We start from the raw sequence: 12165 nt of genomic DNA, 5'->3' as shown, positions 1-12165 counted from the left end.
GAAGTGATTCCGGGGATAACAGGAGGATACATGTGGTTGATCTCTGGGAGTTAGTACAGCTCTCTTGGAGAACCCGTTACATTGGCGGCAGCGGCGGGATCCTCCTTGCAAACGTCCCAGCGGAGTACCAGCGAGTATACCAGCAGCAAGCCAAAGATGGTTCCAGCACTACAGGACGTGTTGGTGCACAGCAGAGTCGCAAGTTGTATAAATGCCTGGATGGAGGCTCTCAGAGAGGACCAGGGTGTCCGGGGAATAGTCCTCCCGTCCTCCAAGGAATGGTACGAGCTAGATTGGCGAATGCAGTACCTGGGAGAACAGCCTCAAGAGAACTTGGTGGCTGAGTTGGAGAAGTTGCTTCCACTTGAAATGACTGTGGATTGTGGATACCGGGCCCTGTATTGGCAGGCCGTGCAGTGGTGTCCAGAGATGAAGGATAACTACCTGCCAGAGGGCGATGACTTTGACGGCCCAGGATTGATAATGGAAAGCCTACAGGAGGACCGAGAATTTGGGAGCCCATCGAAATATCGGTGCGAGGAGATTCGGGAGTTCAGGGAAGGGATTCTCGCAGATGTGCCCTGTTACCTGCCCGACTTGTGGGCTGATTTCGATTATTTGGTTTACCAAGAATGGTTCCTGGAGCAGGCCTACCGAGAACTCTTTGACCGTGCTCAGCAGTGTGCCCCAGAGGAGGTGGATCCTGTGAGTATTGTACCCCCACCAGAAGCACAAACATCCGAGCAGAGCGCAACTGGCCTCTGCCCACTCCCTTCCCTCACCCCAGACACTTTGCCCTATTCCCCGCAATATGGCACAGAAACTGACCAAGACCCCCCCTGCATGTCCCAGCCAGATCCCCCAGCTGAACTGCTGGCATCGAGGCAGAGTGCTGCTGGCCTCTGCCCACCCCTTCCTCTTGTTCCCAAGCCTGACCGCAGTAACCAAGGATGGTCCGGTCAGGCAGCCCCAGAGTTGGTGGTGCCCCTGGACTTTACAATTGCAGCTGAAGCACTGCCCTCGGGACAGAGTGCCGCTGGCCTCTGCCCGCTCCCCTCTGTGACCCCAGCTCCATTGGCTTTACCCCCGCAATGTTGCCCAGAGGCAGTGATTTCTATGGATCCTGTATCCCCAGCAGAAGTGTTGGCAATGGGAGAGAGGCAGATCGACATCTCTCCCCAGCAGATGGAGTATACAGGAGGGGATGCATGTGGCTTTCCTCCCCTTGCCGAGGATCATACAAACATTTGTACCATGCAGGTGGATTGGACTACGGTCACCGCCTGCAGTCCCCAGAGGTGTCGCGCAGTCAGCCCAGAACCCCATATGGAAGGAACCCCAGCCGCTCTGTTTTCTCCCCAGCGGCTGAGAGGACTCCAGGGAGAAGGCACATTTGGCCCTTCTCCCCAGCGGCAGTTACACTATTTGAGAGAAGCAGAGTGCGGCTGGGTGAGTACTGGTCCTTTGTTAAATTGTTTTCGGGAGTACCAATTTGTGGCTGGCAGTGGTGGTCCGGATATACAGACTGACTTTGGAGTCAAGCCGTGTGGGGTCTTATCAGACGTCACTCTCCCCCAGAAAAAGGAGATATGTGATGGAGTGTGTGACGGAACTGTCCATCACTGGGGCCCCTGGAGAGGACTGAAAGCAAGCCTGCTACCCGCAGATTATGGGCCCTGTCTCCCTGCCCTGGCGAGTGGGACTGTTGTCCTCGTCTGGGAGCCGAACTCCCCAGTCTCTGAGTGCACACCAGGACTGGTTAGTGGGACGGGTGCCCTTTGCCAGCCCCCTGCATCCACAACTCTAGGAGCGACGGAGCTGTGCTCCCCGACTGAACTGGATGCAGACCCGGTTTGGGTCTGGCCCCAGTTCAGTCTTCTTTTTAAAAGGGGAGATATGTGACAGAATGAGCTGTCATACAGGGGCCCAAGGTACTCAGAGATGGCTCCAGCCTGGCTGCCAAACAGGCAGGAACTCCATTGTTAAACTAATCCCATTAACAGGATGGCTACCAGGGGGAGATTCAGTAGCTAAAGGGGATTAAAGGTTGGGTTGTCTACCTGTTTATCAATGTTAATTTTATTCAACGTTTATTAGATTTCATAATTAGAAACATACATACAATAAAGGGCTCCCTCGACCAATAGGGAAGGGGGTCATGACTGCCGGCCCATGCGTAGAGCTGCAGTCAGTCGGGGTCTCCTGTCATTGGTGGGTAGCGGTAGCATTGTTGCAGTTATAAGGGTTATATTGGGGGCAAGAGATGAAGCTTACCTCTTTTCCCCTTGTCACCAGCAACCGTGCAGACGTTCCCATCCCGCCCGCACTATTTCAGTGTTATACACCGTATGGTTTCGTTACACCGCGCGTGGTCTGTTCATTTTTTTATCTGTTTGTTACCTTTTGCAACCTTGTCTTGTTCGGATTGTCACAGCTGCGGTCTGGGTCCCCTGGTCAGCGCGCATTACAAATAAGCATGGAATGTATGATCATAATGGGCTTGGGGAGGCTCGTCCCGGGGGGGGGGGTTATGGCACCTACAGGGGCAAGGACTCTTAGCTTGTTGTGGTAATTATGAAAAATAAAATATGAAGATTGTAACTCCCCACCGCTTACTTACGGGGGTCCACAAGTTCCCCTTCTGCTACAGCCACCAGAAGCTCCTGACAGTAGACTAGACATTTTGCCAACAATTAAGTCTGCAGCCTGATCTTTCCACACTCAAAGAGCTGCTTCCCAACTCACACTGGGGAGCTTTTAAACAAACAGCAAAAAAAAAAGCTATGGTCACTGAACATACAAAGAGCGTGTTAGTCCTTTCCATGCTGAAAACCGTCCCCTTAAGCGCGTGGTGAGTACTTTTTCTAGATGTTTCACTATTGATATTTGAGGAAATTAATAATACAACTGCACATGTGAGGAACAGAGATCTCAATGTTAAACATTTCAGGACAGTTTTTGTTTATTATTATTAAGAACAATAGGGACTACGTTTGAAATCATATGTACAGGCTTATTTGCATACAATCTGGAGGGCGTGGTCTAACTGCTTCGTTAAAGCATTTCTACAACCCACCAAAGCATTCGCTGGAGCCTCATTACTCCTTTCCAATTTGGGAAATTTTTACCCCATCGCTATCATAAACGCCAAACAGTGCGTAGCATGACACAGGCAGGATGCTTTGCACTTCTGGATGCGATGCATTCATTAGCCAGGACATAGGTTGCCGCTAAAGCAAGCAATCTTTTGATCTCTAGTTAACAACAGCACAGAAGCCTATCAAACGCCAGGCATCATAAAATTGATTAAAACTCATGGTTGTTCCTCCCCACGGAAATCTTTATTTTGCATTTAAGATCATTTGTACAAAACTGATTACAAGAAAACAAACGTTTAGTCCCGCCAGGACATAGCACTACACAATCCAGTTCTCCAGCAGGGCAAAACCCAACTGTCAGTCTAGATACTGCAGTCGAATTTCCCACATTTGGGGAAATCGCAGGGGTCAGCACAGCCGGAGTGCAATGGCTGAGCCTCACCCTGGGAGAACCCCCTTCGTGATCAGGGTATCTCCCCTGCCAGGTAAATATGAGTTGCCATAGGAGATGGTGGGGGGCGCCACTTCCACACCCCTCGCTAAAGTCGTGGTGGGGGTTACTGCTCCAACACTCGGCTCTGTGCAGAACAGCTGCGTGGACAAGGTGCCTGCACACAGGAAATTCCTCATCGTTGCCCTTCAGGGAAAAGTCTTCCCGTGTTAAGCTGCGCTCGTAAAATCCAGCATTCCCAGAGCGCTTTGCAGCACAAAAATTTGCACGCGGTAGCACCGCCCATCAGCGGGACCTCGCGCCGGGGAAGGAGCATTTACCCCTTGGCGACCTTAACGCACGAGCCGGGCAACAGGACTTGGCTACCATTTGATGTTGGTACGCAGAACGTTTCCACGAAAGGCTCATGAAACATAGGCCACATTAAGCCCCTCACGAGGCGTCTATCCTGTTAAGAGTAGGCCTGCCTCGAAAGCTAGTACGGTCGGCATAGAAGGAAGGCCCTCGAAAGAGGCCAACAAACACAATTAAGGCCGCATCCGCAGAAAGCACAGCTCGACGCGTCGCTACGAGAAGTAACCGCTCAGCTTGCGCGTTCCCCCTCCTAACCTGCCCTCGGGCAGAAAGGAACAGTCATCAGAAGCAACAGGCAGCCGTTAGCCACGGCGCTTGATACCCGCTTCGCGCTCAGGGGAACGCACGTGAGCTCTTCATCACGGTTACCGAGCCTGACCACTTCCGAGCACGTTTCTCCGGTCGGGCGCTATAGAAACGATCCCTGAAAGTATAGTCTTGACGTCCGCCCTGCGAGGGACACCGTCCCACCAAAAGGCATCGCTATATAGCTTGCAGCGACAAACTAAAGCTAAGACATTCGCACAACACCGAAAGAGAAGAAGACTTTGCAATGCATGAATCTTATGAAAACAAACAAAAAAAAAACCAATTCGTAACGCTTTTTCTTAGAAGTCAATGCGTGAAGTAGGCTAGATTGCGTTTATTCAACCACTGAACATACATTACATCCAAGGCAGGCTGCGAGGCAGCGCAGAACGGCAACATCAGCGGCTTGGCCGAGGACGCTGTGTGATGGCGTTTTTGCACGCTTTGGAAAAGCAAGAAGGAAAAAAAACCAACCAGAGAAGCGTGAGTGATGAGACCACACGTTTAAGATTTAAGACCTCCCAGGGGTGGGGCTTATGCAGATACATTGTCTCTGACGCAGGAGCAACACCTGACGAGGCCGCAAAGAGCCTGGGGCGGCACCCTTTTCCCTAACCATAACGGAGGCGCGCCTTAAGGCGCTAGAGCAGCCCCCTTAGGAGGCAGCGGCAAGGGCCACGCCTGGAGAACCACCAGCTGATACCGGAGATAATCCCCGGGCTCTATCGTTAAACCGGGATGATCAGGGGAAAGCGCGAACGCAGTCCCCCACTACCAGAAATTATGCAGTCGAGTTTCCCGCATTTGGGGAAATCGCAGGGGTCAGCACAGCCGGAGTGCAATGGCTGAGCCTCACCCTGGGAGAACCCCCTTCGTGATCAGGGTATCTCCCCTGCCAGGTAAGTATGAGTTGCCATAGGAGATGGTGGGGGGCGCCACTTCCACACCCCTCGCTAAAGTCGTGGTGGGGGTTACTGCTCCAACACTCGGCTCTGTGCAGAACAGCTGCGTGGACAAGGTGCCTGCACACAGGAAATTCCTCATCGTTGCCCTTCAGGGAAAAGTCTTCCCGTGTTAAGCTGCGCTCGTAAAATCCAGCATTCCCAGAGCGCTTTGCAGCACAAAAATTTGCACGCGGTAGCACCGCCCATCAGTGGGACCTCGCGCCGGGGAAGGAGCATTTACCCCTTGGCGACCTTAACGCACGAGCCGGGCAACAGGACTTGGCTACCATTTGATGTTGGTACGCAGAACATTTCCACGAAAGGCTCATGAAACATAGGCCACATTAAGCCCCTCGCGAGGCGTCTATCCTGTTAAGAGTAGGCCTGCCTCGAAAGCTAGTACGGTCGGCATAGAAGGAAGGCCCTCGAAAGAGGCCAACAAACACAATTAAGGCCGCATCCGCAGAAAGCACAGCTCGACGCGTCGCTACGAGAAGTAACCGCTCAGCTTGCGCGTTCCCCCTCCTAACCTGCCCTCGGGAAGAAAGGAACAGTCATCAGAAGCAACAGGCAGCCGTTAGCCACGGCGCTTGATACTCGCTTCGCGCTCAGGGGAACGCACGTGAGCTCTTCATCACGGTTACCGAGCCTGACCACTTCCGAGCACGTTTCTCCGGTCGGGCGCTATAGAAACGATCCCTGAAAGTATAGTCTTGACGTCCGCCCTGCGAGGGACACCGTCCCACCAAAAGGCATCGCTATATAGCTTGCAGCGACAAACTAAAGCTAAGACATTCGCACAACACCGAAAGAGAAGAAGACTTTGCAATGCATGAATCTTATGAAAACAAACAAAAAAAAAACCAATTCGTAACGCTTTTTCTTAGAAGTCAATGCGTGAAGTAGGCTAGATTGCGTTTATTCAACCACTGAACATACATTACATCCAAGGCAGGCTGCGAGGCAGCGCAGAACGGCAACATCAGCGGCTTGGCCGAGGACGCTCTGTGATGGCGTTTTTGCACGCTTTGGAAAAGCAAGAAGGAAAAAAAACCAACCAGAGAAGCGTGAGTGATGAGACCACACGTTTAAGATTTAAGACCTCCCAGGGGTGGGGCTTATGCAGATATATTGTCTCTGACGCAGGAGCAACACCTGACGAGGCCGCAAAGAGCCTGGGGCGGCACCCTTCTCCCTAACCATAACGGAGGCGCGCCTTAAGGCGCTAGAGCAGCCCCCTTAGGAGGCAGCGGCAAGGGCCACGCCTGGAGAACCACCAGCTGATACCGGAGATAATCCCCGGGCTCTATCGTTAAACCGGGATGATCAGGGGAAAGCGCGAACGCAGTCCCCCACTACCAGAAATTATGCAGTCGAGTTTCCCGCATTTGGGGAAATCGCAGGGGTCAGCACAGCCGGAGTGCAATGGCTGAGCCTCACCCTGGGAGAACCCCCTTCGTGATCAGGGTATCTCCCCTGCCAGGTAAGTATGAGTTGCCATAGGAGATGGTGGGGGGCGCCACTTCCACACCCCTCGCTAAAGTCGTGGTGGGGGTTACTGCTCCAACACTCGGCTCTGTGCAGAACAGCTGCGTGGACAAGGTGCCTGCACACAGGAAATTCCTCATCGTTGCCCTTCAGGGAAAAGTCTTCCCGTGTTAAGCTGCGCTCGTAAAATCCAGCATTCCCAGAGCGCTTTGCAGCACAAAAATTTGCACGCGGTAGCACCGCCCATCAGCGGGACCTCGCGCCGGGGAAGGAGCATTTACCCCTTGGCGACCTTAACGCACGAGCCGGGCAACAGGACTTGGCTACCATTTGATGTTGGTACGCAGAACGTTTCCACGAAAGGCTCATGAAACATAGGCCACATTAAGCCCCTCGCGAGGCGTCTATCCTGTTAAGAGTAGGCCTGCCTCGAAAGCTAGTACGGTCGGCATAGAAGGAAGGCCCTCGAAAGAGGCCAACAAACACAATTAAGGCCGCATCCGCAGAAAGCACAGCTCGACGCGTCGCTACGAGAAGTAACCGCTCAGCTTGCGCGTTCCCCCTCCTAACCTGCCCTCGGGAAGAAAGGAACAGTCATCAAAAGCAACAGGCAGCCGTTAGCCACGGCGCTTGATACTCGCTTCGCGCTCAGGGGAACGCACGTGAGCTCTTCATCACGGTTACCGAGCCTGACCACTTCCGAGCACGTTTCTCCGGTCGGGCGCTATAGAAACGATCCCTGAAAGTATAGTCTTGATGTCCGCCCTGCGAGGGACACCGTCCCACCAAAAGGCATCGCTATATAGCTTGCAGCGACAAACTAAAGCTAAGACATTCGCACAACACCGAAAGAGAAGAAGACTTTGCAATGCATGAATCTTATGAAAACAAACAAAAAAAAAACCAATTCGTAACGCTTTTTCTTATAGGTCAATGCGTGAAGTAGGCTAGATTGCGTTTATTCAACCACTGAACATACATTACATCCAAGGCAGGCTGCGAGGCAGCGCAGAACGGCAACATCAGCGGCTTGGCCGAGGACGCTCTGTGATGGCGTTTTTGCACGCTTTGGAAAAGCAAGAAGGAAAAAAAACCAACCAGAGAAGCGTGAGTGATGAGACCACACGTTTAAGATTTAAGACCTCCCAGGGGTGGGGCTTATGCAGATATATTGTCTCTGACGCAGGAGCAACACCTGACGAGGCCGCAAAGAGCCTGGGGCGGCACCCTTTTCCCTAACCATAACGGAGGCGCGCCTTAAGGCGCTAGAGCAGCCCCCTTAGGAGGCAGCGGCAAGGGCCACGCCTGGAGAACCACCAGCTGATACCGGAGATAATCCCCGGGCTCTATCGTTAAACCGGGATGATCAGGGGAAAGCGCGAACGCAGTCCCCCACTACCAGAAATTATGCAGTCGAGTTTCCCGCATTTGGGGAAATCGCAGGGGTCAGCACAGCCGGAGTGCAATGGCTGAGCCTCACCCTGGGAGAACCCCCTTCGTGATCAGGGTATCTCCCCTGCCAGGTAAATATGAGTTGCCATAGGAGATGGTGGGGGGCGCCACTTCCACACCCCTCGCTAAAGTCGTGGTGGGGGTTACTGCTCCAACACTCGGCTCTGTGCAGAACAGCTGCGTGGACAAGGTGCCTGCACACAGGAAATTCCTCATCGTTGCCCTTCAGGGAAAAGTCTTCCCGTGTTAAGCTGCGCTCGTAAAATCCAGCATTCCCAGAGCGCTTTGCAGCACAAAAATTTGCACGCGGTAGCACCGCCCATCAGCGGGACCTCGCGCCGGGGAAGGAGCATTTACCCCTTGGCGACCTTAACGCACGAGCCGGGCAACAGGACTTGGCTACCATTTGATGTTGGTACGCAGAACGTTTCCACGAAAGGCTCATGAAACATAGGCCACATTAAGCCCCTCGCGAGGCGTCTATCCTGTTAAGAGTAGGCCTGCCTCGAAAGCTAGTACGGTCGGCATAGAAGGAAGGCCCTCGAAAGAGGCCAACAAACACAATTAAGGCCGCATCCGCAGAAAGCACAGCTCGACGCGTCGCTACGAGAAGTAACCGCTCAGCTTGCGCGTTCCCCCTCCTAACCTGCCCTCGGGAAGAAAGGAACAGTCATCAAAAGCAACAGGCAGCCGTTAGCCACGGCGCTTGATACTCGCTTCGCGCTCAGGGGAACGCACGTGAGCTCTTCATCACGGTTACCGAGCCTGACCACTTCCGAGCACGTTTCTCCGGTCGGGCGCTATAGAAACGATCCCTGAAAGTATAGTCTTGACGTCCGCCCTGCGAAGGACACCGTCCCACCAAAAGGCATCGCTATATAGCTTGCAGCGACAAACTAAAGCTAAGACATTCGCACAACACCGAAAGAGAAGAAGACTTTGCAATGCATGAATCTTATGAAAACAAACAAAAAAAAAACCAATTCGTAACGCTTTTTCTTAGAAGTCAATGCGTGAAGTAGGCTAGATTGCGTTTATTCAACCACTGAACATACATTACATCCAAGGCAGGCTGCGAGGCAGCGCAGAACGGCAACATCAGCGGCTTGGCCGAGGACGCTCTGTGATGGCGTTTTTGCACGCTTTGGAAAAGCAAGAAGGAAAAAAAACCAACCAGAGAAGCGTGAGTGATGAGACCACACGTTTAAGATTTAAGACCTCCCAGGGGTGGGGCTTATGCAGATACATTGTCTCTGACGCAGGAGCAACACCTGACGAGGCCGCAAAGAGCCTGGGGCGGCACCCTTTTCCCTAACCATAACGGAGGCGCGCCTTAAGGCGCTAGAGCAGCCCCCTTAGGAGGCAGCGGCAAGGGCCACGCCTGGAGAACCACCAGCTGATACCGGAGATAATCCCCGGGCTCTATCGTTAAACCGGGATGATCAGGGGAAAGCGCGAACGCAGTCCCCCACTACCAGAAATTATGCAGTCGAGTTTCCCGCATTTGGGGAAATCGCAGGGGTCAGCACAGCCGGAGTGCAATGGCTGAGCCTCACCCTGGGAGAACCCCCTTCGTGATCAGGGTATCTCCCCTGCCAGGTAAGTATGAGTTGCCATAGGAGATGGTGGGGGGCGCCAGTTCCACACCCCTCGCTAAAGTCGTGGTGGGGGTTACTGCTCCAACACTCGGCTCTGTGCAGAACAGCTGCGTGGACAAGGTGCCTGCACACAGGAAATTCCTCATCGTTGCCCTTCAGGGAAAAGTCTTCCCGTGTTAAGCTGCGCTCGTAAAATCCAGCATTCCCAGAGCGCTTTGCAGCACAAAAATTTGCACGCGGTAGCACCGCCCATCAGCGGGACCTCGCGCCGGGGAAGGAGCATTTACCCCTTGGCGACCTTAACGCACGAGCCGGGCAACAGGACTTGGCTACCATTTGATGTTGGTACGCAGAACGTTTCCACGAAAGGCTCATGAAACATAGGCCACATTAAGCCCCTCGCGAGGCGTCTATCCTGTTAAGAGTAGGCCTGCCTCGAAAGCTAGTACGGTCGGCATAGAAGGAAGGCCCTCGAAAGAGGCCAACAAACACAATTAAGGCCGCATCCGCAGAAAGCACAGCTCGACGCGTCGCTACGAGAAGTAACCGCTCAGCTTGCGCGTTCCCCCTCCTAACCTGCCCTCGGGAAGAAAGGAACAGTCATCAAAAGCAACAGGCAGCCGTTAGCCACGGCGCTTGATACTCGCTTCGCGCTCAGGGGAACGCACGTGAGCTCTTCATCACGGTTACCGAGCCTGACCACTTCCGAGCACGTTTCTCCGGTCGGGCGCTATAGAAACGATCCCTGAAAGTATAGTCTTGACGTCCGCCCTGCGAGGGACACCGTCCCACCAAAAGGCATCGCTATATAGCTTGCAGCGACAAACTAAAGCTAAGACATTCGCACAACACCGAAAGAGAAGAAGACTTTGCAATGCATGAATCTTATGAAAACAAACAAAAAAAAAACCAATTCGTAACGCTTTTTCTTAGAGGTCAATGCGTGAAGTAGGCTAGATTGCGTTTATTCAACCACTGAACATACATTACATCCAAGGCAGGCTGCGAGGCAGCGCAGAACGGCAACATCAGCGGCTTGGCCGAGGACGCTCTGTGATGGCGTTTTTGCACGCTTTGGAAAAGCAAGAAGGAAAAAAAACCAACCAGAGAAGCGTGAGTGATGAGACCACACGTTTAAGATTTAAGACCTCCCAGGGGTGGGGCTTATGCAGATATATTGTCTCTGACGCAGGAGCAACACCTGACGAGGCCGCAAAGAGCCTGGGGCGGCACCCTTTTCCCTAACCATAACGGAGGCGCGCCTTAAGGCGCTAGAGCAGCCCCCTTAGGAGGCAGCGGCAAGGGCCACGCCTGGAGAACCACCAGCTGATACCGGAGATAATCCCCGGGCTCTATCGTTAAACCGGGATGATCAGGGGAAAGCGCGAACGCAGTCCCCCACTACCAGAAATTATGCAGTCGAGTTTCCCGCATTTGGGGAAATCGCAGGGGTCAGCACAGCCGGAGTGCAATGGCTGAGCCTCACCCTGGGAGAACCCCCTTCGTGATCAGGGTATCTCCCCTGCCAGGTAAGTATGAGTTGCCATAGGAGATGGTGGGGGGCGCCACTTCCACACCCCTCGCTAAAGTCGTGGTGGGGGTTACTGCTCCAACACTCGGCTCTGTGCAGAACAGCTGCGTGGACAAGGTGCCTGCACACAGGAAATTCCTCATCGTTGCCCTTCAGGGAAAAGTCTTCCCGTGTTAAGCTGCGCTCGTAAAATCCAGCATTCCCAGAGCGCTTTGCAGCACAAAAATTTGCACGCGGTAGCACCGCCCATCAGCGGGACCTCGCGCCGGGGAAGGAGCATTTACCCCTTGGCGACCTTAACGCACGAGCCGGGCAACAGGACTTGGCTACCATTTGATGTTGGTACGCAGAACGTTTCCACGAAAGGCTCATGAAACATAGGCCACATTAAGCCCCTCGCGAGGCGTCTATCCTGTTAAGAGTAGGCCTGCCTCGAAAGCTAGTACGGTCGGCATAGAAGGAAGGCCCTCGAAAGAGGCCAACAAACACAATTAAGGCCGCATCCGCAGAAAGCACAGCTCGACGCGTCGCTACGAGAAGTAACCGCTCAGCTTGCGCGTTCCCCCTCCTAACCTGCCCTCGGGAAGAAAGGAACAGTCATCAAAAGCAACAGGCAGCCGTTAGCCACGGCGCTTGATACTCGCTTCGCGCTCAGGGGAACGCACGTGAGCTCTTCATCACGGTTACCGAGTCTGACCACTTCCGAGCACGTTTCTCCGGTCGGGCGCTATAGAAACGATCCCTGAAAGTATAGTCTTGATGTCCGCCCTGCGAGGGACACCGTCCCACCAAAAGGCATCGCTATATAGCTTGCAGCGACAAACTAAAGCTAAGACATTCGCACAACACCGAAAGAGAAGAAGACTTTGCAATGCATGAATCTTATGAAAACAAACAAAAAAAAAACCAATTCGTAACGCTTTTTCTTATAGGTCAATGC

The 12165-nt window shown here is 53.3% G+C and overlaps 12 non-coding genes across 12 annotated transcripts; all 12 read right to left on the bottom strand.

Moving 5' to 3' along the window:
• Nucleotides 1-3433: 3433 nt before the first annotated feature.
• LOC128481121 (U1 spliceosomal RNA) lies at nt 3434-3591 on the bottom strand. The gene has a single exon (XR_008350892.1). It is a non-coding gene; the product is annotated as a U1 spliceosomal RNA (small nuclear RNA).
• Nucleotides 3592-4127: 536 nt separating this feature from the next.
• Nucleotides 4128-4343, bottom strand: LOC128475474 (small nucleolar RNA U3). Its single transcript, XR_008346533.1, has one exon. It is a non-coding gene; the product is annotated as a small nucleolar RNA U3 (small nucleolar RNA).
• Nucleotides 4344-4955: 612 nt separating this feature from the next.
• Nucleotides 4956-5119, bottom strand: LOC128480961 (U1 spliceosomal RNA). Its single transcript, XR_008350741.1, has one exon. It is a non-coding gene; the product is annotated as a U1 spliceosomal RNA (small nuclear RNA).
• A 536-nt stretch (nt 5120-5655) lies between these two features.
• LOC128475622 (small nucleolar RNA U3) lies at nt 5656-5871 on the bottom strand. Its single transcript, XR_008346675.1, has one exon. It is a non-coding gene; the product is annotated as a small nucleolar RNA U3 (small nucleolar RNA).
• A 612-nt stretch (nt 5872-6483) lies between these two features.
• LOC128480960 (U1 spliceosomal RNA) lies at nt 6484-6647 on the bottom strand. Its single transcript, XR_008350740.1, has one exon. It is a non-coding gene; the product is annotated as a U1 spliceosomal RNA (small nuclear RNA).
• Nucleotides 6648-7183: 536 nt separating this feature from the next.
• Nucleotides 7184-7399, bottom strand: LOC128475470 (small nucleolar RNA U3). Its single transcript, XR_008346529.1, has one exon. It is a non-coding gene; the product is annotated as a small nucleolar RNA U3 (small nucleolar RNA).
• A 612-nt stretch (nt 7400-8011) lies between these two features.
• On the bottom strand, nt 8012-8175 carry LOC128480987 (U1 spliceosomal RNA). Its single transcript, XR_008350765.1, has one exon. It is a non-coding gene; the product is annotated as a U1 spliceosomal RNA (small nuclear RNA).
• A 536-nt stretch (nt 8176-8711) lies between these two features.
• On the bottom strand, nt 8712-8927 carry LOC128475469 (small nucleolar RNA U3). Its single transcript, XR_008346528.1, has one exon. It is a non-coding gene; the product is annotated as a small nucleolar RNA U3 (small nucleolar RNA).
• A 612-nt stretch (nt 8928-9539) lies between these two features.
• LOC128480958 (U1 spliceosomal RNA) lies at nt 9540-9703 on the bottom strand. The gene has a single exon (XR_008350738.1). It is a non-coding gene; the product is annotated as a U1 spliceosomal RNA (small nuclear RNA).
• Nucleotides 9704-10239: 536 nt separating this feature from the next.
• LOC128475468 (small nucleolar RNA U3) lies at nt 10240-10455 on the bottom strand. Its single transcript, XR_008346527.1, has one exon. It is a non-coding gene; the product is annotated as a small nucleolar RNA U3 (small nucleolar RNA).
• Nucleotides 10456-11067: 612 nt separating this feature from the next.
• LOC128480957 (U1 spliceosomal RNA) lies at nt 11068-11231 on the bottom strand. Its single transcript, XR_008350737.1, has one exon. It is a non-coding gene; the product is annotated as a U1 spliceosomal RNA (small nuclear RNA).
• Nucleotides 11232-11767: 536 nt separating this feature from the next.
• LOC128481155 (small nucleolar RNA U3) lies at nt 11768-11983 on the bottom strand. Its single transcript, XR_008350913.1, has one exon. It is a non-coding gene; the product is annotated as a small nucleolar RNA U3 (small nucleolar RNA).
• Between the last annotated feature and the right edge of the window lie 182 nt (nt 11984-12165).

The sequence above is a fragment of the Spea bombifrons genome, chromosome 2, assembly GCF_027358695.1.
Source record: "Spea bombifrons isolate aSpeBom1 chromosome 2, aSpeBom1.2.pri, whole genome shotgun sequence".
Classification (NCBI taxonomy): domain Eukaryota; kingdom Metazoa; phylum Chordata; class Amphibia; order Anura; family Pelobatidae; genus Spea; species Spea bombifrons.
The sequence above is the reverse complement of the archived record's forward strand: the minus strand, read 5'-3'. Positions and strand labels throughout refer to the sequence as shown.